This window comes from Netta rufina (genome assembly GCF_964035555.1).
Source record: "Netta rufina genome assembly, chromosome: 7".
Lineage (NCBI taxonomy): Eukaryota > Metazoa > Chordata > Aves > Anseriformes > Anatidae > Netta > Netta rufina.
The window spans coordinates 36,850,888-36,874,005 of record NC_140130.1 but is presented as its reverse complement, the minus strand read 5'-3'; positions in this window follow the sequence as shown (position 1 = coordinate 36,874,005).

Here is a 23,118-nt window from a genome sequence, read left to right as displayed (position 1 = left end):
TTGAAAAATGCAAGACGCTACTGAAAGCATTTACTCTTTATCTGAGTATCTACCCTGGAAATTATGATCAAATCTCTCCATTTCCTCCAAGGGCTCCAGAAAGTTTCCGGAAGACACATGTAGCCAGGTGGTTCCTGTAGGATCTCAGCTGCTCCCCATGCTAAACCAGAGAAGAATCCCATCGGTCCAGGAGGGACTCACGCAGACCCATTCCATGAGTTTTGGGTGCTGGAGCGGGCTGTGGGGGACAAGCACTCCTGGCCCCATCCCTGCTCCCACTTTTATTTCGGTGCATGAAGGTGCAGTAAGAGTTATTCATCTAATTTCACGTGGCCAATATTTCTGTCGGTGTCTGTCCCAGCTAGCTTGTCATTATTTTGGGGACTCTTCAAAATTCACAGATTCAAAAGGTGGGAGCTTAAACCTTGTTTAACATTAACCTGCATCTCCTGTGCTTTGAAACCTCGAATCCACCTTTTTGGAATGAAAAATAGTACTTTAACTTTCCTCACTCTGCATTGTGTAACTCAAAATCCCCATTTGCGACACAGTTCTGTTCTGAAATGACATGGAATAAGTGCTGAGATGTCAGGAATAATTGCTTTTTGTTAATGTGTGCCTAGCGCTATTGTTGAATAACTAAAAAAAAATTAAAATTCAAACTTGCTCAGGGAACTAAGTTTCCAGCTATCACCGAAGAAAAAATCCACCTCATTAAACTTGCATGCTACCAATTGAAATGGTCTTTGGCAAGGAGTCAGAATTTCACAGAAGTATTTTTTTTCCTTCCTGAGCGTTAACATTTATATGCAGTTTCACATCGATGTAGAAGATGCCACAAATAATATGGATTTTAGAGGCCAGCCAGGAAGCAGGTTCTGTTGGTGCATGAGCTGAGAGGGTTGCCGTTGTATGAGATGTAATGAAATACTGGCTTGACGTCCAGCTGAAAGTGGAAGTCTGTTCAACCCTCCCCTGACAGTCTGTAGGTACACCTGAGTTTCTAAGTCAGGGAATGGCTGGGGTGGGAAGGGACCTCTGGAGATCACTGGGTCCAACCCCTGCTCCAGCAGGACCCCCATAAGCAGGGTGCCCAGCCCCAGGTCCAGGCGGCTTTGGGACACCCCTAAAGAGCCCCCCAAGCTCTGGGGCTGCTGCCCGTGGCTGGTGGTCCTCATCCTCCAGCTTCCTTCAACCTCTCAGACCCCAAGCCCGAGTCCCTAACCCAACAGGCACCTTGTTCCTAGTGCTGAGACACTGCACTGTTTCCTTGATGAGAAAAATATGCCCTTACAGCTGAGAGCTTGCAGTCTTTATTTAACTGCAATCCTGTCGATTTAAAGGCAAACTGGTATCAGTACTGCTTACTTGGAGAACATGAATCCACATGAGGCGTTCTGGTCTCTCTGTGGGTGTATTACTTGCTTTATAGGCTGCAGGTGTGACTCAATCTCTTGTTTTCCAACTCAGCTTTTTTGTGACCCTACTGCAGGATTGCAACTATCAAAAAGATTAGTAGCAAATAAGGAACAAATCTACCAAAATAAAGAGCAATGTCCAGTAAATCCAGAAATATATCTGATATATATTTCTCATAGTGTGCACTCTTTTCTAGACAATATTGCTCAAAAGACGTGGCTGAACTAGAAAATTCTTATTTGGTTTCTTTCAGATGTGTTTGGATGTCCTTCAATTTTAATTCCATATCTCACATTTTTGGGTCTCTGTTCCCTCACAATGCCATACTGAGTTATCACAGGGTCACACCTTACCCCAGCCACCTTTTCTGGTTGATGCTTCTCAGAAAAGCCAAATGTTGTTGGGGTTCTGCTCTCTTTGGTATGGGCTTAATGATAGGTATTTTTAGGTATAACTGAAAATAAGCATGGTAATTCATCAGGATCTCAGACCATGCAAATCCATTCTTACTGCTGTCCATCACACTTGGGCATGAGTAAACCCAAGAATCAGGCCATGTTTTTTCTTTCCTATTTCAAATCCCATAACCAAATCCTTCCATCAAGGAGATTTAGCAGGGATCTTGTAGCTTGTGAACTGCATGGTTCATAGCAGAGAGAAACGTTTTACGTCCATAAAGTCTCAGTATGTCATTGCTATTGAGGCGTTTCTGCTGGAAGCAGCCTCTCCTGCCCACCATGTGCATGGCGTGAGCCCTCTGTATGGACCCTGTGCTGCACCCCGCAGGCTGGGGGCAAGCACCAGCACCCCCTGCCTGACCTGGTCCCTGGAGATGCAGGGGGTGATCAGGGTCTTGGTGTTCACCAGGCACTGGGGACAAGGACCATGGCTCAAGCCATGCAGAGAGGTGGGGGAGCAGGGTTTGTTACGAAGCAGTTCTCTCTGTGGGGCTGCGTGGATCATCTGCTCAACGTGGTACTGACAGAACAGCAGCTAACGAGAAATCTTGTGTGAAGAAACAAAGGGGCAGAAGTCAGCCCCACTCCTGAGTCAGGTCCCAGGCCATGTGAATCCATAACCCTGTGTGAGCTGCCTCAGTTTGCACCTGCCTGGGATGTGATCTGATGCTGCTTTGTTGGTTTCTTCTCTGGATGATATTGGATTCTCCTCCATGGGTGAGATAGAGATGGGTGCGTGCCACAAATGCGTGGCAATGACTGAAAGGCAGCCCCATCTTTTGAAAGAGATGGTACGTGTAAAATTATCTACTGAGTAAAGCGTTGATGCACCACTTCAAACAGCCAAAATTAAGATCTATTAATCTACAAATCAGGCAAAGAACCCCAAGAATTAACTATTTTATTAGAAAATGAGTTGTTTAGCAATTTATTACTTAGATAATTAGTGAAACAAATTGCTTCTTAATCAGTTCAACTACAAGTACTTCTCAAAGTCATTTTTTTTTTGCCATCAGATCCTGAAGCATGCAGATTTTTCACTGATTTCTCCCTCCCCCCTTGTGCAAGGCTTTTTATTTCCTGGAGGCCCGCTCAAAAGACATAAAGTTATATGAGCTCTTACAGCAGCTGTAGACAAAGCCCCAGGACTCTTCCCCCAGTTCTTCCTCCTTCGCTCTGACTCATTTTTGCACTGGTTTGCAGAGGATTTATTTTGATATATCAGTTCTTTTGGAAGGATGTGGGCTGTCTATTTTATAGGTTCTAAGGATTAACACAGCAATTAGCTGCCACATCAGTTAGGAGCGTACAGAGAAGGATGTAGTGGCGAGTGCAAGCAGCCGATCAGCAGGAGGCCCACCCTTCCTTCCTTCTTTCCTTCCTTCCTTTGGCCAGGGGTGAGGCTGTGGCACACCCTGGGGTCCAGCAGTGCCCACAGGGATGCTCTCCAGCAGGATGGGTGCGTGCTGTCTGCCCATCTCGAGCGGTGCTGGTGGCACATTTCAGCATCCCTTCTGCAGGTGTGCTCCCTGGTGAGGCTGCACGAGCAGCAGTAGAGCTTTCACATTGCTGGTGGGATTTTTTAAGGCCATTGAATCCAGCTGATGCTGGGGTGCCTCAGCAGGCCCCCCAAGTTGTCTTGTAATAGGATGCGTGGTTGTCCTGGTGGGTATGGGTTCCACCCCCTGCTTTGCCTTTTGCTGCAGCTCTGTCTCTCCCCATTTATATTCTGCCTGGTCCTTGAGTCTCTCCATGATAAACAGCAGCAGGTCTGGAATTCTCACCCAGGAGCAGAGATCATACTCTGTAAAAGGAAAAAACAAATAGTAGGGTGTCAAGGTTTTGTATAACATTGTCTGGGTGGTTTGGTGAAGGAACACACACCCACACCACCCCCAAAGGGCTCATCTGCCTGCCTGCTAGCAGCTGAGTGGGGAGGTGGCTTTGTGCCGAAATAAGCCTGCAGCAGTGAGGGCTGTGCGTGCAGGCAAGGCAAAGGGGCACCAGAACTTGCAGGTGAGAGGTGGTGAAGTTGTGTGGTTTGGGCTTCACACTTACGGGGGATAATGGGTGAGGTGTGTGTGCGTATGAGAGAGAAACTGCAGCACTTGGATTCAAGCATCGTTCTTCTTGATTCCCTGTAGTGGTTTTCATCCCAAGCTGCTCTTGGTTGCATAGACCAAAAGTGGCTGCTGTGCTTTTTGCTGTTGTAATGTAGGAATTGAAGAAGCAGAGTCCAAGGTGAGGATTTGAATGGTCCTGGGTTTGGTAGTTGTTTGGACAGCAGCAGAGGAGACTTGGTTCTTCAGTGCAAGAGTTATTCTTCCAAGTATAAAAGCACTTGAAATCAGCTATCGCTGCTTCTGATTCATTCTTGCCTACAGGAGGAGAAAAAAAAAATTAGTCAGTAAAAGATGACATGAGGAAAATTACCGTATCTGGTAGGGTTGATCTAATTTCCTACCAGAGAAAGGATCAGAACAGAGATAAAATGTACACCAACAGGATACATGCAGTCTTGCCTGGGGGTAATCTGTTCAGCTGTTTTATCATACTGCGGTACACGAGGGCTGGTAACACTGTACAAATGAGATGATTTCTTCACGAATGTAAGTGCCGTAATTTAGAAGTTGAAAAATTGCAAATCTGAAAAGCATGGAGTGCTAGTAATAGTTACAGATGCATTTCAGCCTGAAGACTGTGTGTATTTACTGGGGAGAGTTGCATTTCTCAGGGGGTTTGCAGCTCGAGCCGAGCAGTTAATGTGTCAGGAGCGTGGCACCTGCACCCGGTGCCAGTGCTGTACTGGAGCAGCAGCTGACATGGTTTTAATTTGTGCTCTTCCTTGCAGAGCTCTCATATGAAGCTGCTAATAGTTAAAAGTATGGTAGGTTGAGTTTCTGCCCTAACAGACAAATGCAATTTACATCAAGTAAAGACAAATGACACACTTAGGGCATTAATATGTATGAATCGCACCCACGTACACCATATCTTGCTGTGTCTACCTCTCAAAATTAAAGCTGTGTTCATGTTATAATACTCAAGTTGCACTTAGTGTTTGAAATTGTTCTTTTTAAAGCTCATCCATCTTTACTGAGGCAAGTAGAGGCTTATAATGAGAATTTTGGCTTACGTTTTGAAAGAATGCAAATTTGTGAAAAGTCTGTAATGGAAATACAAAGTACAGAGGTAACACAGAACCTGTTGACAGTCATATCACTAAGAATAGAACCGAGCTAAGTTTGTTGATTTTATACAGAAGTCTCAGTGCTTTTGCGTGCGTTCTGTGAGGTTTTCATTTACTTGTTGGATGTGAAGGAGGGGATCTCTTCTGTTATCTAAGCTCTTCTCCAAAGTAGTTTATTGCAGGATTGCACAAGGCATTCATGAACAGTACTGATTTTTTTTTCCTCTGGACACCAATGAGAAAGGATGTGGCCTCTAAGACACTCCTCATGAGCATCAGGTGGCTCCTACCCACTCCCTATTCACACCACTTTTGACACTCCATGTATTTATCTGCTCTCCAGCCAGAATACTGTCTCCGAACATTGCAGGTGACAGCTGTGTGCTGTAGCTCCCTGTAGTTACTCTTTGCTTTTGGACTCTGAATCCACTCAGATTGTCCCAGAAGGTATTTTTTCAATTGAATTAATTCATTTACAGTTGTAAACTTATGACTTAAGATGATCAAACAGTGCCTGCCAATGACCTAGTAATGAATTATTTTTCAAAGTTTACCCTTGAAACTTCCTCTCGGTGTCTTAGAGTCAGAATGTCTTTGAATGCTCGTCACTGTAAAAAGAGCTAATAGATAAACCCACCCATTATCAATGCAACATATGGTTTACTAAATCCCAGTGCTGGGAGAACTCATGCATCAACTTTAGTTCTTTATTTTTAAAGTGTGCTTGAACCTTTAGCGGGGACGCAGGGAATAAGGAGAACTGCAAAGGCAGAATCCCTCTGCAGCTTTAGCTATCTTCTGAAAATAGTCCTTGTTTTGTTTTTGCTCCTTTCTTGTCTTTTAATAAAACGCTTTGACTTTGTAATGTGCTTTCCTTTGGACAAAAGATGGATATTCTGTGATGCGTCAACTTCTCCTGGCGGCATGCCAGGAAATCAGAACTCAGTCTCAGTTACTGCAGTGTCACAATGTATGAGCATCTCCCTGTCTGTGGCTGATAGTTCAGTGTATATTTAAACTTTCATCAACATAAAATCTGCATGATAAATTTGTAATAATCTGCATGTCATTAGCACATTTTAATTGTCAAGACTTTGTGAACAAAAGGCATCTGAGCACAGACATATTTTGGCATGATATTTACAGTGAATATTCATAAACATTGGATCTTAATTTAAGGTTGTGCAATTTTATTATTATTTTTATTTAATGACAGATATTCCTCTACTGATTCACCAAAGCAGGAGTAGAATACAGCCCTCTGAGGCTGTGGTGTGAAGATTCCCCCATTCTCCCCATTTTCTTTTCTTGGTAGCTACTCTTGGAGGCCCAGGTGTTGGCAGGGGATGAGCAGGCACCTGGCCAGGCTGGGGGGGCCCTGTCTGGGTGCCTGGGGCTGTTCTGGCTGTGTCAGAGCATGAGGAAGGGCTGGCCCCAACAGCAACTCTTGCACAGAAAATCTTTATTTTTACTAAGCAAAACGCTGTTGGGAGCCCATTATGACAAACCAACCTCTATAGTTTGGAAACATTCGTCTATTTCAAAAATGTTTTGTAGAAATGTATTAACCTTTTATCCTGTTCAGTCAGATTGAGCTACACACATGAAACATCTCAGTGAAATCCAAAGTAATGCAATTGTTAATTAAAAGGATATTTTTATCACAATACATTTAGTTACATAGATCAAATGCTTATAGAAAAACTTCATACAGACAGCATCAACTCTGCTTAATTCGACCCCAGTTCAGGTACAGGCTGGTCGGGTACAGGGCAGTTCACTGGCAGAGCTACTGTCTAGAAACTCAGGGCGTTAGGCCAGGAGTATGTATCTTAAATGAGATGAAGCTCATTGTTTATCTTACAGATGCAAATGTGAAGGATGTTATCTAGCTTAGCAGACTCTGAATTTTAAATCTCATGTCTGACATTTAAGCATATATCCTCTCCCCATCTGAGACTACATTATTCTCATATTATAGATTTATTACAAAAAGACATCTCCTATGTACTTGATAGCTGCTTTGCATATTATGCTATTGAAAGTCGGAACTGATGAAGAGAAGTAATAAGAAGCTGAATGTATCACCGTGAGGGAGCCCAGGTAGGACAGCTGAAGAGCACAGCACAGTTATGAGAGTGCAGCGAGGAGGGACTCACTACCTGCTGGTGTTGCACTGGAAATGGGGTTACAGACGTGTGCTGGTGCATGCATGCACAAACCATGCTGTTGTCCCTAGAAAATGGGGCATCCAACCTGTGGCTGTCACAGCAGCTGGTGCTTTCCCTCGACAATATTGGCTATTTGATTGGAAGGAAGCTCCCTGTTTCCAGTAAGGAAAAGTAAGAAATAAATTTGGTAGAAAGTAAAGCGTGTTGAAAAGCTGACATTGTGCTTTAGGATTTGAGCTTACGGGATATTGGAAACTTGATTATTCCTTGCCAAAGCTTCAGGCTGATATTGAATGCCATGCCTATTAACCTCAAGGAAAAGAGGATAGGATCCCAATAGACATACAGCATTTTATGTAATTAATGATCAATGTTTTATTAAAATTGTAAGTCAATTTAATGAAAATAAGTGCAGCTGGTACTTCAACAACAACAAAAGTTCAAATAATTCATTATTATTGCAAGGTGTGGATCTTGAATTATCAAAATATGTCAGCACTCCCTTGTTTTGCATTATACTCAGTTTGTACTGCTTTCAGTATTTCTGGCAGGTCATTAATTTCCTTGCTGAGTGGGTCTTTCTGCATAGCTGGAAATAAAGTTCAGCCATCATGGGAAGGAAAGAGTTGTGGTGTACCCAGAAACCTCCTGACCCATGCCAGAGCAGGTCCTGATACCCCACCAAAGGCCAAAAGATGCTTAAATTGTTGTTTCTCCTTTACTCTCCAACTTTAAAAACAGTGAAGTTAAATCCTGGCTTAGACTGGCCCAAAAAGAAATCTCTTTAGTTTTCTTGCAGAAGCAGACCAAAAAAAGGTTATTGTATTATTTTTTTCCCTGTTTTGCAGCATTTTTAGGAAAGAGCAAAATGAATAAAGGGGAAATTCTAGACTTGAAAAACACAAAAACAAACAAACAAAAAACAACAACAACCTGCTTATTTCATGTTCACCCACCTGTTTCCCAAACATTCAAGCATTCTCTCTGCCTGAGGTACAGGTGTGCATTTCTTCTGCATAACCTTTGTGCACCCCTCGAAAGGGGGGATTTCGGGGGGAATATTTTTGCCCCAGACACAACGCACTGTGGGTTTCTTCCAGTTCTCATGCCAAGATGTGTGTCTCCATGTCCCACATCAGCAAATACCAAGTGAGTGTCTTCAGAGGTAGCAGCTCCCCTCTGCCACGCTCTGCAGGTGTTCTCTGCGGAAAGGTGAGCACACAGCAGCAGCTCTGCTGCTCCCTGCCATGGCACAGAGCCTGGTGGTGCTGCATTACCCGCACTAATATATGTGTCTTACTGGGGTACTTTAAATTTTTCTTCCAGGAAAATATGTATGTATGTATGTATTTATTTATTTATTTTGTGAATCAGCAAGGCCTGGTTTTATTTTCATGCTGTATATCCAGGACACTGCATGTGGTGCTGTCCTGGAGCATTTGGGCTTCGTGAACCCGTGTGCCTCATTTGGCAGGACTAGGGATGTGCATGGGGACATCATCTCGGGCAGCTGTTTGCTCATGCAGTAAGGTTGAACTCCCAGGGCAGGCACTGCACTGTGCTGAACATACAGATGGCTCCGAGGTCAGGCTCAGGTAACGGCATGCTGCAAGGTGATTGTGCACTTCTAAACTTTAAAACAGTCTGAGATGCTGCTGGACGGCTAATATTTTAAAGGATTGGAGGAGTATAATGCAGATGTGGAGTAGTTTTGAGCTGCCTATATTGTGGCTGATTATAGGTTCACTCTCCATTCACTTGTTCATGGGGTATTTCACTGATGGCAATGGAACTGATGGGACATAAAACTGCCACTGCAAGAGATTGAAGGCCTCTGTGACAACAAGAGACATCGACCAGATAACTGGCACCTCCAGGTGAACACTCTGTCCAGCTTGGTCTAGTTTTTTCCCTATAGAATATAATTAGAAATGGCTTTCTGTTGTGACAAAACCCAAAGGATTCAAGAAATATTTCCTTCTGGTGGGGAATGAAACCCCAGCCTTTTTGTGCCAGCTGGAAAATCGGGAGGGCAAAGTTATTGTTTGGGTGTTGGGAGCGGTGGGTGGTGCTGAGCAGTTGTACAGCCACGCTGTGGGGACAGGGGATGCACTCCACGGAGCAGGGCCTGGAAACTGGGGGGGTCTCAGGCCCTGGGGCTGCCGATCAGAGCACGGACTCGCAGCATGGGCTCCGTTAGTCTCTCCAAAACAGCACCAAAGGCTGCTCTGCAAAGGGCCTGGCCAGAAATCCTTCCCTGGGTTTGAGAGTCATTGCCCAGAAAAGCTTCACTGAGCTGATGTGTTTCTATGAAAAAAAATAAAAATCTCTCAGATGAATAAGTGCTTTCTGATGGAAAAAGTAGTAGGAAAAATCTTGATGAGAAATACTTTGCAGCATTACTGAGTTCCTTCCTCCAGAGCTCCTATTTCTAGCCAGCTGGTCTCTACTGTCAGCATTCAGTGATCGCCCTGAAACAGCGTACGGTATGTCTGAAGGGACAAAGGATGTTTTACCCATTTTTAATTTGAGAATTGAGCGATGTGTAATGACACCAGCCTGACATACATAAATGAGGATCTATACCTGAGCCTTTTATCTGGGTAATGCTTGCTGTCCTTGCTGGAGACCATGCTGTTGAATTACTTGCCTTCAAAAAAGCTAAATTTGGAAGAGTGGGGCCAGGGGAGCCCCCAGCAACCTGTATCTCCTCCAGGCATGCAGTGCAGCTGCTTGCCCCTTGGCTCCACTCTGCCTGCTGTGGGAGTTGGGCAGGAGGATGGGACTGCGTGGTCCTGGGGCCTGCTCCTGGGAGCTTAAAATCAGCGCATGGGGTAGGGAGAAAGGGTTAGCAAACCAGAAGCATTCTACTGAAAAACATTTTCCAATCAAATCTCTGCTATGTGGAGAAAAAAATATATATATATATATTTCCCATTGAACCTCGTTTGTAGTCGTGAGTTGGGGTTTAAGGATTTTTAACCTTTTTGTCACATCACTCCAGCTTGCAATGAAAGTCTCACCCCGGAGGCAAAACCACCGTTGCGTTAAGGTGAATGTATTAATCTAGAGAAATAACCAGTCCCCGGAGGCTGAATCGAGGTGGCATCCGTTCAGCAAACCAATTTAAATTCCTCCTGTTTTTTGATGGGTAAGAGCAGGATCACCGACTTGCCTCCTGCAAGAGGAGAGCAGGGAATGACAGTCCGTACAGCAAATCAAATCCCGCTTAATGAGCGCACGTTGTGATGAGAAAAACCCAACCAGTGCTACTGCGAGCTGCGTGCCCAACGCACATGTGCACATTTAAGATATACTCATGCAATGAATAGCTGTTTCGGATACGTGAAAGCCAAACAACTGAAGCCTGATGCCTGTCTTTTTGTTTGTCCAACATCGGTGAAGGTGCCCGGGGTCCCTCACCGCGTTTGCCATGAGCCCTGCGCAGAGCTGCCGGGGAGGGGGAAGCAGTCAGTGCCCTCCCTGCAGTAGGTGGGCAGCAGTTGCAGCTCCAGATAGGCAAATGCAGGCAGAAACCTTGTTCTTTGTGCCTGTGGCAATGCCAGTTAAGTGAAATGATACGTTTCTATCATAAATATCACTGTTTCAAAGCTATTTCTGCTTTATGGCTTCTTCATTCTGCTTCCCATTCCCACTGGAGTCCATTATAGATAACCTTATTTGTGTACGTATTTTCAGTTTCCCAGCAGGAAAGCACATGGAGGATAAAGGGAACAAACAAGCACCACACATACAAACTCAAAATCAGGCTGGTGCTCTGAAGGAAAGCTAAGCAAGTCTGACTATTTAGCATTCACGCCGTTTAGCCCCACAGTTTGCTGTGGTGGCTGCCTAAGAGTTCCCGAATCATGGAATTAGTCAAATGGTTCCTGAAAGTTAGTTACTGCATTTTAATGGCTTGATATCTTTGTTTACCACAGGAGCTCTCCTGTACACCAGGCTGGCTGAAAGATGCATGCAAATTGAGATGAAATAATGTGATTTGTACGTAAATGCTGACGTTCTCCGGAGGGTTTGAGGAAATATTGTACAGGATTATAAAGGCAACGATGCAAAAAGGCCAAACACCAGTCACTGCAAAACCAGGGTGGGTTTCCATCCAACGATACAATTAGGGAAAACATCCACAGCTTTGAAAATCTGCGATTCCAGAGACATTGTGTTCTCCAGGATAACGTGGGACCCAGCCGGGGGCCCTTAGGTGCTCCCCGTGCCAGCTGGGGCTGTCAGGGCAGGGGGCTTGTGGGCTGCACACAGGGGGCTGCTGCTGGCACCTGCCTGCCCTGCAGTGGCCAGGCCTTGGGAGGTCAGGGGGGCACAGTGGGTGTCGGGTTGGTGTCAATGCCCAACCCTCTTTTTCCCTGCTCAAAACACGCTGGAAAATTTTCCATCAGAAGTTTTGGCTTAAAAAGCCTCCTCTGCAACATGGAGGCATGCTATTTTGGGTTTTACGTGCGTTCTGGCAAGAGCTTCTCCAATAAACAACAAACAAACCCCACCACTTAAAGCACGAAAGAAATTCCTATTTAATTAGAGAAGCTTTTGGGGATTCTAATTGCTCAGCTGTCCAAGTGCCTTAAGTCATTTGCAGCATTTTGTTATATTTGTGATCCAACAAATAAGATGACCTATAAAGCCCCCTTTCTATCTGTAAACACAACAAGAGTGACTGACAGTGTGTTCAGGAGAAGTAATGAGATGTAGTTAGGGGGAGAAAAAGCCTCATTCAGAAGCAAGCCCATAAACTTTTCAACAGGCTTTAATAAAACATAATGCTAGCTTCTCGCTGCACCTATCACTCTTAAAACTGTTAAATCTCCGTGGGCAGTTTAGCATTTGTCTGAGGGATCATCCGAGCCTCTGCAATTCCACGGCAACTGTGCGAAGAATCACCAATTTTGGCACTTTGCTGCCCCGAAAGCTGCCTCTGGTGCTGGAAGCGGGGCGTGCTGCCTGGGGGAGGTGGTGGTGTGGGGGCAGCAGGGTGAGGAGCCTTGTGGTGGAGGAGCTGCTGGGGGTCCCCCAGAGCCTGGGGCTCTGCCGACAGCTGGAGGTGCCTGGGGGGCTGCGGGGGCGAGGGTTTGGCTCTTGGTGAGTGGCGTTGTGTCGGTGTGCTGCCTTGGCTGCACACGGGTGGCTCAGGATGCTGGGTGTGAACACAGAGCAAGAGGGGATGAGGTTCCCCTAATGCAAGCGTCACATGGGAGCGAAGAGGCGGGGGGCACCCTTGGTGCCCCCACTGCAGAACTGAACCCATGGGGGATCCTTGTGTCCCACCTCGTCCCTTCTGCGATGCTCCCCCTGCCTCTCCCAGCCTTTGCAGGGACTTCCTGGGGGCCGCGGGGAGGCTGAGAGTTGTGGGCTGAGCAAACTGCCCTGTTAGGCTCTTGCTTTGCTGCCTTTCTCCTGTGGGTGAGCAGCGTAGTTACCTGACCTCCTGTGGCTGTATTATTCAGTGGAAGCAGTTTCTGAGAGCTTTGTTCGTGCTTTTGGGTCTTACTGCCTGCCTTATGCTGCTCAGGAAGCACTGCAAAGCTGAGGTACGATCTCAAGCGCTGATGTTTTGGCATAAGGCTTTGCAAGGTATAAATCACAGTGCCCTTGGAAGATGCTTGACTATCTTCTCCAGTGCAGTAAGAGCTTGGTTTGAGATGGATGCTTCGCGAGGAGGTATGCCAAAACCCCAGCAAAGCAGGCTTTTGATATCCTCCATAGTTTTCCCAAAGGTTTTCTGAGGTTTTTTAAAGGTTTTATGTATTCACCCCTTGTACTATGGAAGTATAACATGAAACACCGAGGTGGCGATACGCAGTGAATCACCAATGTTCGTTTCTGTAACTCCCTTTAATGAAACCTGGAGCCTGCCCTTCACTGACTGCTGTAGCTTGAACTTGCCCTGTTCACCTGGCCCCTGAGCTCCAGCCCCTGCTGGGAGAGGCTGTCTGTCCGTCCATCTGTCTGTCCGTGCCGTGAGGGCACTGGGTGTGCGGCCCTGCTCCCAGGGTGACTTTTGAGCTGTGTTTTAGAAAGGCTTGTGTACTTTGAACTTAGATGTCATTCTCTGAAAACTTCAAAGTTCTGATGGGGGCAGCACAGCAGGGCTCAGCCCCTGAAAACTTCCTAAAATTGCTCATGGTGGGCTGGGCGAGCAGCTCTGGGAGAGATGTGGCTGTGCAGGGTGGCGGTGCTATTCCCCAGAGTGATGGTGTGGGTATAATCTTCTTTCAGATGTGACAGGCTGAAATGGCTTGTGCAAACCCAATTTTCAGAGTCCAATTTTCAGACTTAGAGTCCTAAAAGGACAAGGAAAACAACAGAGAAAAAAGAGAGTAACAGAAGATGCTGGATTCTAAATGTTCATTTGCTCTAGGTACCAAGATTCTTTGTTGATTTTTTTTTTTTTTTTTTTTTTCCTTGCTATGGAACAGTTTTCAGCCTAAATTTCTAATTTCTGAAATGCTATGACCGAAAATCTGCTTACACTAAGCCAAGGGCTTTTCAGCTTCTCGCTCTGTCCCACCAGCAGGCAGGCTGGGGGTGCAGCAGGAGCTGGGAGGGGACAGACCCAGGACAGCTGACCCAAACTAGCTAAAGGGGGTTCCATACCTTGTGGTGTCATGCTGAATAATTCATATGGGGTGGCTGGCTGGGTTTGGGGGGACCACTGCTCAGGGATAGGATGGGCATTAGTCAGTGGGTGGTGAGCCATTGCACTGTGCATCGCTTGTTTTGTACATATTATTATTACTATAATAATAATTATTATTATTCTTTCTTTTCTGTCCTAATAAACTGTCTTTATTACAACCCACAGCCTTTTTTTTTTCTTTTTTTTTCTTTTTTTTTTTTTTTCTGATTCTCTCCCCCGTCCCACTGTGGGGGAGGGTGAGGCAACAGCTGTGTGGCGCTGAGCTGACGGCCAGGTTAGACCACAACAGGTCCCGCATCCCACCAGGTGTCCCCAGCACAAACAGCCCAGGACAGGTGCTGTGGGCAGCCCTCTCCAATGCTGGAAAACTCTTGATTCCTTCAACAATCCACCCAAAAAGTGCTGGTGTCCTGTGGCTTGCTGGGTGCCAATGGGCACACGCTGCTGTCCTTGCTGAGGAGAATCCTTGTCAGGAGTTTTGGGCAGCCCCAGCAGCAGCAAGGCTTGGCAGGGGGTTGGCAGCAGCTCGGGCTTGGAAAACACCGCTTCTCTGCAGTTTAGCTGAAGGCAAGGGGATTTTTTTAAATTTGTGGAGCAAGTTTGTGTTTTCTTTGTTTAGCATAACGGAAAATGGAATCAATAAAGCTAAATCAACAAATTAGTCTTCTTTAGGAAAGTCCTTAGGAAAGTTAAAGAACTTTAAAGGAATAAATCCAATCTGAAACACAATTTCATTTTTCATTGCTGACTTTGCCGAAGCAAGCCACAGGCTAATCAAGTCTCGTTTTTTCTCCTTAAAATAAACAGACCTCTGCACTGTCACAAAGTCTCAGTTCTCATGTAACAACCACATTCCCTGCACCAAAATAAACCACCAGGAAGCTTGCAGCCCCTGTGTGGATGATGGAGGATTAGCTGCTGTGGCCAAGCCGTGACCTTGGCTCAAATGCAGCTGCTTTGGAGTCTCTTTGGCTGCAGTGCTGAGCCACGACCCACGTGCAGGCCAGATAAATTGATAAAACCTCCCCTTGCTTCTATCTGTAGTTTCCATAGTTCACTTTCGTGTTCTCTGCATCCCTCCATTATTTTGTAACAGCTGTGCAAAATCACACATTCAAGACTTTTAGGAACCTCTTGCGTACTTAATAAGCTTTTTATTCCACAATAAATTATTTATTGAGATTTTAAAGCAGTTTTCATGTCTTGCACATAAAAAAATTATACTAGGACCTGAAGAAAAAAAAAAAAAAGCATATTCTCTTACCTAAGGAAGAATTTCCTACCTGCACCTCTCAGGTGTCAGCTCTTCTTGTCTGCTATCCTGTAATTGCAGAGCAGGAGTAACACATTTCAAACCACCTTCAGCAAAACCCACAAGTCCAAGCTTCCCCTGTGGATTCCTGGCTCTCTTATTCAATGATTCATTGCTGCTTTGTCAGAAAAAAGATTTTATTTAGCATTCCCTAAAAGTCTCAAAGTTCATGAAATTCAAAGGCAGATGAGGATGTCTACCAGGAGCATTCAAAGCCAGCTGGCAAGTTAAATGCTGCGAGCTGGGAAACCTCGCTGTGAATTATTTTGCTGATGTGGGAGCCAGTTGTGCACAGCCCGGGCACCTTCACTGCCCACGGGTCTGCTCTTGTGTGGCAGCCCCACGGCCAGGCCCAGCACCCCCGTGCTGGGAACCCCAAAATTGCACAGCAGGAGTTATCAAAATAAATGCTAAAAGGAAATAAATTTGGGAAAAAATTACCCTACAGCCCACATGGTTCCCCCCTGTCCCCAGTGCAGGCTGCCCAAACCCCCCAGCCCGGCCTTGGGCACTGCCAGGGATGGGGCACCCACAGCTCCTGGGGCAGCCTGGGCAGGGCCTCATTGCCTCGTCGTGAAAAAATGTGTTCCTCAAACAATTAAAAGAAAAAAGTAAACTGGCCCAATTTTCCTTGGTTGCACTATTGTGCTAGGAAATTGTGCTACCCTATTGTGTGTTGAGGCTGAACTGAAGTTTGTAAACACTAGTTGGTGATCTTTGGATGAAAAATGCTTATAAGCTGAAATCCTTATTATTAACAGCAATGATTTAGACCTGGAATGGCAAGTGTGTCCTGGGGTGGCTGGTGGAGCCAGCAGGCTGTTATCCAGAATGACCACGTTTCATCTCTGCCTGGGGTCACCATGCACGCTTGCCATTTGGATCCTAAGTGTGAAATGTAACTTGAACTTTTAGGATTTATTAATGTCAAGACAAAGAAAAAAGATAGTGGCTTGGGAATCACCGGAAAGCCCTGCTCTGAACGGAGAGGACAGTGTCTGAACAACAGATTGCCCGTGCAGACATCAGTCACTCAGTCAGGCTGGATAGCAACAAACACCTGTGACCTGAGATAGGATTTCCAGGCTAGGTCGAGTGCTGCTGGTGACCCCAGGCCAGAAGGCACCTGTGCAGGAGGCCAGCACTTCTTCTCACTCCCCCATGAGCCCAGGATGAGGCCCCAGGTCTGCAGGGATGTCCTCCAGCTGGGTGGAGATCTCTGGGCAGGTTCCTCTGCTACCTTCATTGCTTCCCCACCAAAGTCTTCCTGGGATGAACAAGCCCTGCAGCAAATCCCATGTCCGAGTGATTCCTTCGCTGCCCCCAGATGAGCAGAGGTTTGCTTTTGGGAAGCTCATTTTCCTCTCTCAGAAATGCCCGTGCTGCTCTGCTGTGCTCGGTGAGGGTGCAGCAGACATCGTGTGCCTCACGCCACCAGCGATCGTAATGGATCTCAGCTCTTTGGGGAGCTGAATTGGCACTTTGCAATATCTATTTTTAATGTTGGCCAAAAAAAAATAACTCCATTATACAATTCCATTTGTGGTAAGAAATGAATGATCTAATGTAGAGTAAATTGAGTCTAAGATGCCTGCTTGGCGTTACACCTTGGGGTTGTGCAGAGGGAGACTTTCCCTTGCAGTGCTTGCATTGACAGAAGCCCTCATGCTCATGGACAAATTATACCTTTGCAGAAGAGACACTAGAATTAGGCAAAACAGCCAAGGCAAGTTGAACTTACAGCTTTCATTGTTTATAAGTTTGTTTGTTTGTTTTTGCATTCAGGAAAGAGAATCTTCTCCAAAGAGTCAATATGGGAAGTTTGATGTCCATGAAAAAACTTGAATATAGAGCACTCCAGGATACTTATTAGTAAAAGTTTAGACGAATCTCCTAGTTTCTACAGTATATTTATGTAAATAATTGCTAGAGCTGCACTCTAATTCTAAACTCGACTAGCTATAAATGAAAACATGCCCTGCATGTTGCGTGTGTGTACTTTTACAAAGAAATATTTCAAGGGCTGGATAATCAAGTCCGTGAAGTCTGGGAGATGCATTCTTGACTTAACATCTTAGTGCATTTGTTCTGCTTTAATCTTTAATCACACGGTGACAGATAAACTGTTGGTGTTGCTCTAGTCCATCCAGCCCTCCCCTTGCACACACTACCCACCCTCTCCTCTGCAGGCAGAATTATTAATTTCTTCATGGGATTTTCAGTACTGCTGCTCCTGCTCATGCAAGCATGCTTCAGAAAGTTAATTAATTTTCTTCCTGACACTCCTGTGAGATGAGTGGGCATTATTCCTGATTTGTAAATAGAAAACTAACGTACAGAAAGATTAAGGTCAAAAGTATCTATTAATTTTTGCCAAATCTGACATGCCTCTTAGCTATTTTTTCAGAGAACCTGGCACTATTAATTACTTTCCTATTTAATCATAGAAATCGTAAAAAAAAAAGTAATACTGGAAAGGATATCAAGTCATGTAGTAAATCCCGTTGCCCCAGGTAGGATAAATTCTAGGATATCCAGGTAGGATAAATGCCTAACCTTTAATGATAGAGATTTAATGGCTTTCCTAGTTGATCTATTCAAGTGCTTAACTATCCCTTTTACCTTGAAAGATTCTTGTAACATCTGATGTCCATGGTCCTTGCTTCAATTTAAATCCATTATGTGTTGCTCTTTCCCCAGGTAGCAGGAACTGGAGCTTGCTTCCATCTTTGTGTCAGCCCTTTGCATATTTGTAGACTGCTATGATCCTGCTCTTTTCTCTGGGTAAAGCAGCCAGATTGCTCATCTTTCCCCACAGGCAAGACTTTGTCCAGTCCCAACCACTTCTGGGTCTTCCCGTGGATGCCCTGAGGCATGGCATCCTCCCGCCCCATGATGTGCCCCACAAACCTCACGCCATGCACCAGGCTCCCCAACTGCTTTTATCCCCAGATGTGCTCCCCAGTGTGTGCTTGTTTCGTCTTCACTTTGTGACCCACTGCAGCCATCAGAACACTGTAGGAGTCATCCTTCTCCTCCATCCTTCTCCTCCACTGATGGAATCCATAATATCTCCATAGGTGCAACACTTAATGAATCGAACCCTGCTAATTTCACGCTATTTCCTCTCTATAGAAAGTAGTTATTGACTCCATTCACAACTTGGTACTTCTGCAAATCGGATCCCATTGTCTCAGTTGAATCGTCTGGAAAACATGAAGCACTGGGCAAATAAAAGGTGGATTTGCTGAAGTGACTTCCCCATGTCAACAGGTTTTGCTTGCAGGAAAAGCCATGAAGCCAGCTGCAGGATAGGAGCTGAGGAAAAAGGGTTTCAGGGTGTTTTGAGACTTGGGTTCTCAAACGCAGAATGGTGTAACGAGAAAAACTCACACATAGAAACAGATAGAAAAGCGCTATGTGTATAGGTAAAAATATATTCTTTTTTGCTTGTTTGTTTGTTGTTGTTGTTCCAGTATACATAGGGACCAACCCAGTCCTCCCTGGCTGGAGTGGGAGCAGGTAGGTGGCAACGAATAGTTAGAGGAAAAATTCACGTAGTGTGGGTAACACCTTCATGCATCAGGAAGGCAGATAATAGAGGCACGAGATATATATTTTTAATGGAATAAGTTCTGATATTAAAATTCATCATTTCATCTTCATTCTGCATTCATTTCAAACACCACCGAAAATATGTCTAAAATGTCTTTTCAAAGTTGTATTTGCTGGAATTTTGTAACATTGGAGTTCTGCATTTTAAAGCTGAGTTATTTTAGAATTTCTCAGTGGTAGTGTCAATACTAAATAGTTCACCCACCTTTAAAGTTCTCTTAAAGTGAATGCGGGATGTAAATTTTTCACTAAATGAAATGTATGCTGTTTGCAAAATACATTTTACATTCTAGCACCATTTTCACTAGTCATTATGACATCAATTTTCTTTCAGGGAAATCTGTGCTGATAAATAAAGTAGCTGCCCTTTTCTTGCCATTTGTGTAGTTTTGATCATGGCCACAGGACTTAACCTTGTTCTTATGCCATGTACTTTAGTTCTGTAAGAGCTTTGTTATTCTTTTCTGAATCTGGACAGTCACAAAGACTGAAGGTATATTGTTTTGGAAGGGGGTTAGAATGAATAGCTGGTAAGAGGCTAGTGCAGGACATCAAAATCCTGCATGAGCCACAGTGCACCAATGTATAGCTCAGTGAAGGAGGTCTGCATTTAAAACTCCATTGGGATAATGAGGAGACTTCTTGCTTCCTAAATTGAATGGTACCAGAAGAAATGGTCCAAAACGTGGGGTGGTAAATGCCTGCTGCTGCCTGCTGGGGACATGGAGGCTTGGCTGCCAGCAGACCCCTCTGAAGTCCTTCTGGAGGTAAACTGCGGATTATGCTTTGTTCAGGTTCTCTTCAGAAGACTAGCGGATTTATATGGGAGAATAAAATGTACTACTATTATTGTAGGAAAGGAAAAAAAAAAAAAGATTTGCATATTAAATTAAACTGAGCCACACACTTTATCTCAGCCTTTGTTCAGGGGAAGGGAAAAGCAGATTAATAGTCAAATGTTTGCTGCCTCTGTTTTGCTAACATAAAGGCACAAATACTATTTCAATTCTTGAAGTATATATATATTTGCATTGCCTGTGTAGCTGTGATAAGTGCACCCCTGAACTGACTGAAAGGCATTTTCTTGTAGTACGTTGGTTATTACGAGATATACCTGAAAGAGTCAGGGGCAACAAGAGACTGCTGGTGAACGCTAATCATTAGCAAAACAATAGTTTAGTGGCTCTATTTTCTATATATACCTTGCTGCTAATCACATTGGCATTGTGTAATGTGAAGCACAAAACATAAAGCATCTACTCGTAAGATAAGCGGACATTCTTGGTCCAGTGATGTTTGTAGGAATGCGTCCATAAACAGTAAAGCAACAATCCTTTACCAGCATTCTTCTCATTGCTAATTAGATTTTTTAACAATGACAATTGTGCCAGTAGCTATTTGGAGAAATGCATTTTCTTAAAGGAACTCATGTTTTGTATGCAACTGTGTGTGACAATGTAGTAGAGAAAGATCTGGAGCTACAGTTCTTTCACTTGGTCTAATTCAGAAGCAGGCAATCATAAATTGATGTCAATGGTAGCAATTAGCATTAGGAAGTAGACTTTAATAATGTCACTCCAGAAAGCACATGTTCAGATCTGATTTACTATTTATATGCAGATTCACTGATGTAAACGAATGAAAGAGATGAAGAAACCTTCCTCTCTTCTTTTATATCATCTTGAACTCTTCAATGATCTAAATGCAAATCCATATAAACAGAGAATAACAAGTTCCTAATCTTTGCTTTATGATACTGCATCACAAGATAAGCATCAGGATGGTTTGTTTGGATGGTTTGTTTAAGGGTTTTGGTTTTAATATGTTAGCAGTTTAGAAACAAACATATAAACATGCAGGGTTTTTGTTGTTGTTGTCATTTGTTTTTATTTTCAGATTTATTACTACCTGGGGTAAATTAAAATGTCTATATCATCTTTCCCAATAAGGCACTAGATACTGCAAGCACTTATGGAGACGCAGATCACTGAAGCCCCATGAGTTCAATAAAGGCATCTGTGCCAGGTAGAGTTGATGCAGATAGAGATAGGTTTTAAAAGTTGTGGTATTGAAAGTGTTTCAGAGGAGTTCTCCAAATCAGAGACCCACTTGTGGCATTAAATATACTTTTTGAAAGAGAAAGAAATGGATGCTGGAGTTATTGTTCACCATCATCACCCCGAGGAGTAATCAAACAATCAGACATTGAGTTGGTCTTCTCTGAAACTGACTCCAACAGTTCCCTTAGAAGCCATTGAACATGTCAAGTCTGATTTAAAACTAATATATCTGTGTTGTTCTGGTTGATGTTCTTAAAATTTGAGTTTGAATTTGATGAATTTTCACACTCTTTACATAAAATACCCTGCATAATATTTCTTGATGAGTGTGATTTCTCTTCTTTGGTGCCATTTAATGTGTTAAAATTGAAAAGATGGAATACTGGGCTCTATTTCCACATCAAGTAACATGTGCATTGAATTCATGGATCCTACAGAAATGACTCGTGACAAATTTTCTACTCCTGAGGAGGAAAAAACAAAGGTAGTGGTAAATTAAGAGTAAGCAGAAAACCTTTTTTCTAGCTTCAGTAACTTTTTTTTTCTTTTCCCATCTTTCAGTGATATTGCTTTTTGCTCTCTCCATGGTTAATAGTGACATGTAGCTCATTGCACCGAAGTACTATTTGCATACTATAACACCAAAACGACAATGCCAAGGTTACACTGAGAATTAAAAGACAAAGTTAAAGTGATCAAGAAGATGCTCATAGCTAGAAGACATCTATAATAATGTCCAAGATACAAACACAATGAGAGATCAATCTGGTTAGTGAGAGCACCTGTGGGACCACACAAGTCAACAGGGACTTCCTCACAGACTGTATTGAAACTGTTAGGATAAATTAATCTAGTTGTCAATACAGCAAAACAATTACAAAATGGAAACTGGCCAAAAGTTGCTCCAGGATTTCTGTGAAATTCAATTATACATTAGAAAAAAAATATGTCATTCATGCACAATTAAGCCAAGAATACTGTTAGGTGGAATACATGTTGATTAAAAAAAATTAAAATGATTTTTGCACAAATATAGTTAAGCTCATCAAAAACCAAACAAATAAACAAACAAAAACCACCACAGTATTTTCATAACACCGACATTGATTGTGGCATGTTTTTTTGCCCTGTTTAGTCAAGTCTGGATTTCTAAGGTAATTTAGTAAGTCACCATACCCCAATAGAAGTTTGAAAGAGAGGTGTAGGCTTAAGAGTTGCAGGTATTTGTGTTTAACCTTTGTAGGAAATCAGGCCTAGCTGAAGAAATTGAGCTGGTTCTGGCTTTTCTGTGCTCTTTGGGTGCAGTCATGGTGCAGCATGCCTCCCGCTGTCCCGCAGCACAGGGCTGCTCCATGCAGTGCCCCAGGGCTCACCCAGCTCAGCCCGCCAGGCCCTTGTACCATGGATATTCCTGATATGAGTGCCCTGCAAAGGGCACAGCCCAAGGAATAGAGGCCGTGCTTTCCAACATAGCTACATCGCTGCTGGGACTACTGTCAGTACGCCAGGACTTGGCACAGCAGTGCCAAGGACAATGCAGGAGCGTTTCCCCCATGCCTCGAGGTGCTCTTGGTGCCACAGGAGATGCCGATGGGCTGAACCCCTTCTCCTGGCCACCCCTTGTGTCCCTCGGGCCAGCAGTGGGGGCACACACGGGGCACAGCAGCCTGCTGCACACCCTGCTACAGCCTCGTTTTCCTGGCATGTCTGTGATCCTGTACTCACGAAGAACGGGGCTGACAGCACCAACAAGTATTACAAGACTGCAACAACTCTTTTTAAAAACATTTTTAATGCTGTAAAAGAGGTGGTGTGAAAGCAGGGAAAGGTTTTACAGTGGAGTTTTAGTGCCTGTCATTGTGGCGATAGGAAGTTACAGCTTTTCTTCTATGGGTTAGGAATGTTTTGCCATTGCTTACAACTGAACTTTTATTGTATTCATAATGTTGTCAAAAAAAAACATGACATCGGGAGGTAAGGTTTTTACTTCCACAGCAAAGATTAGATTTTGTGTGCGAGCATACATTGAAAAGACATTAGTGTTAGCTCTGGACAAAGAAACAGCTGAGCCATTTTTACTTTCCGAAGCAGATACTACTCAAGGATGTTTAAACATTACTGAGACAGGAATTCAGACGTGAGATCAGTAAAGTTGTTTTTACTTATTCATGAAAGGTCTGAATATGAAGTCAGAGATCTGCACAGGGATCTGTAACGTTCAGG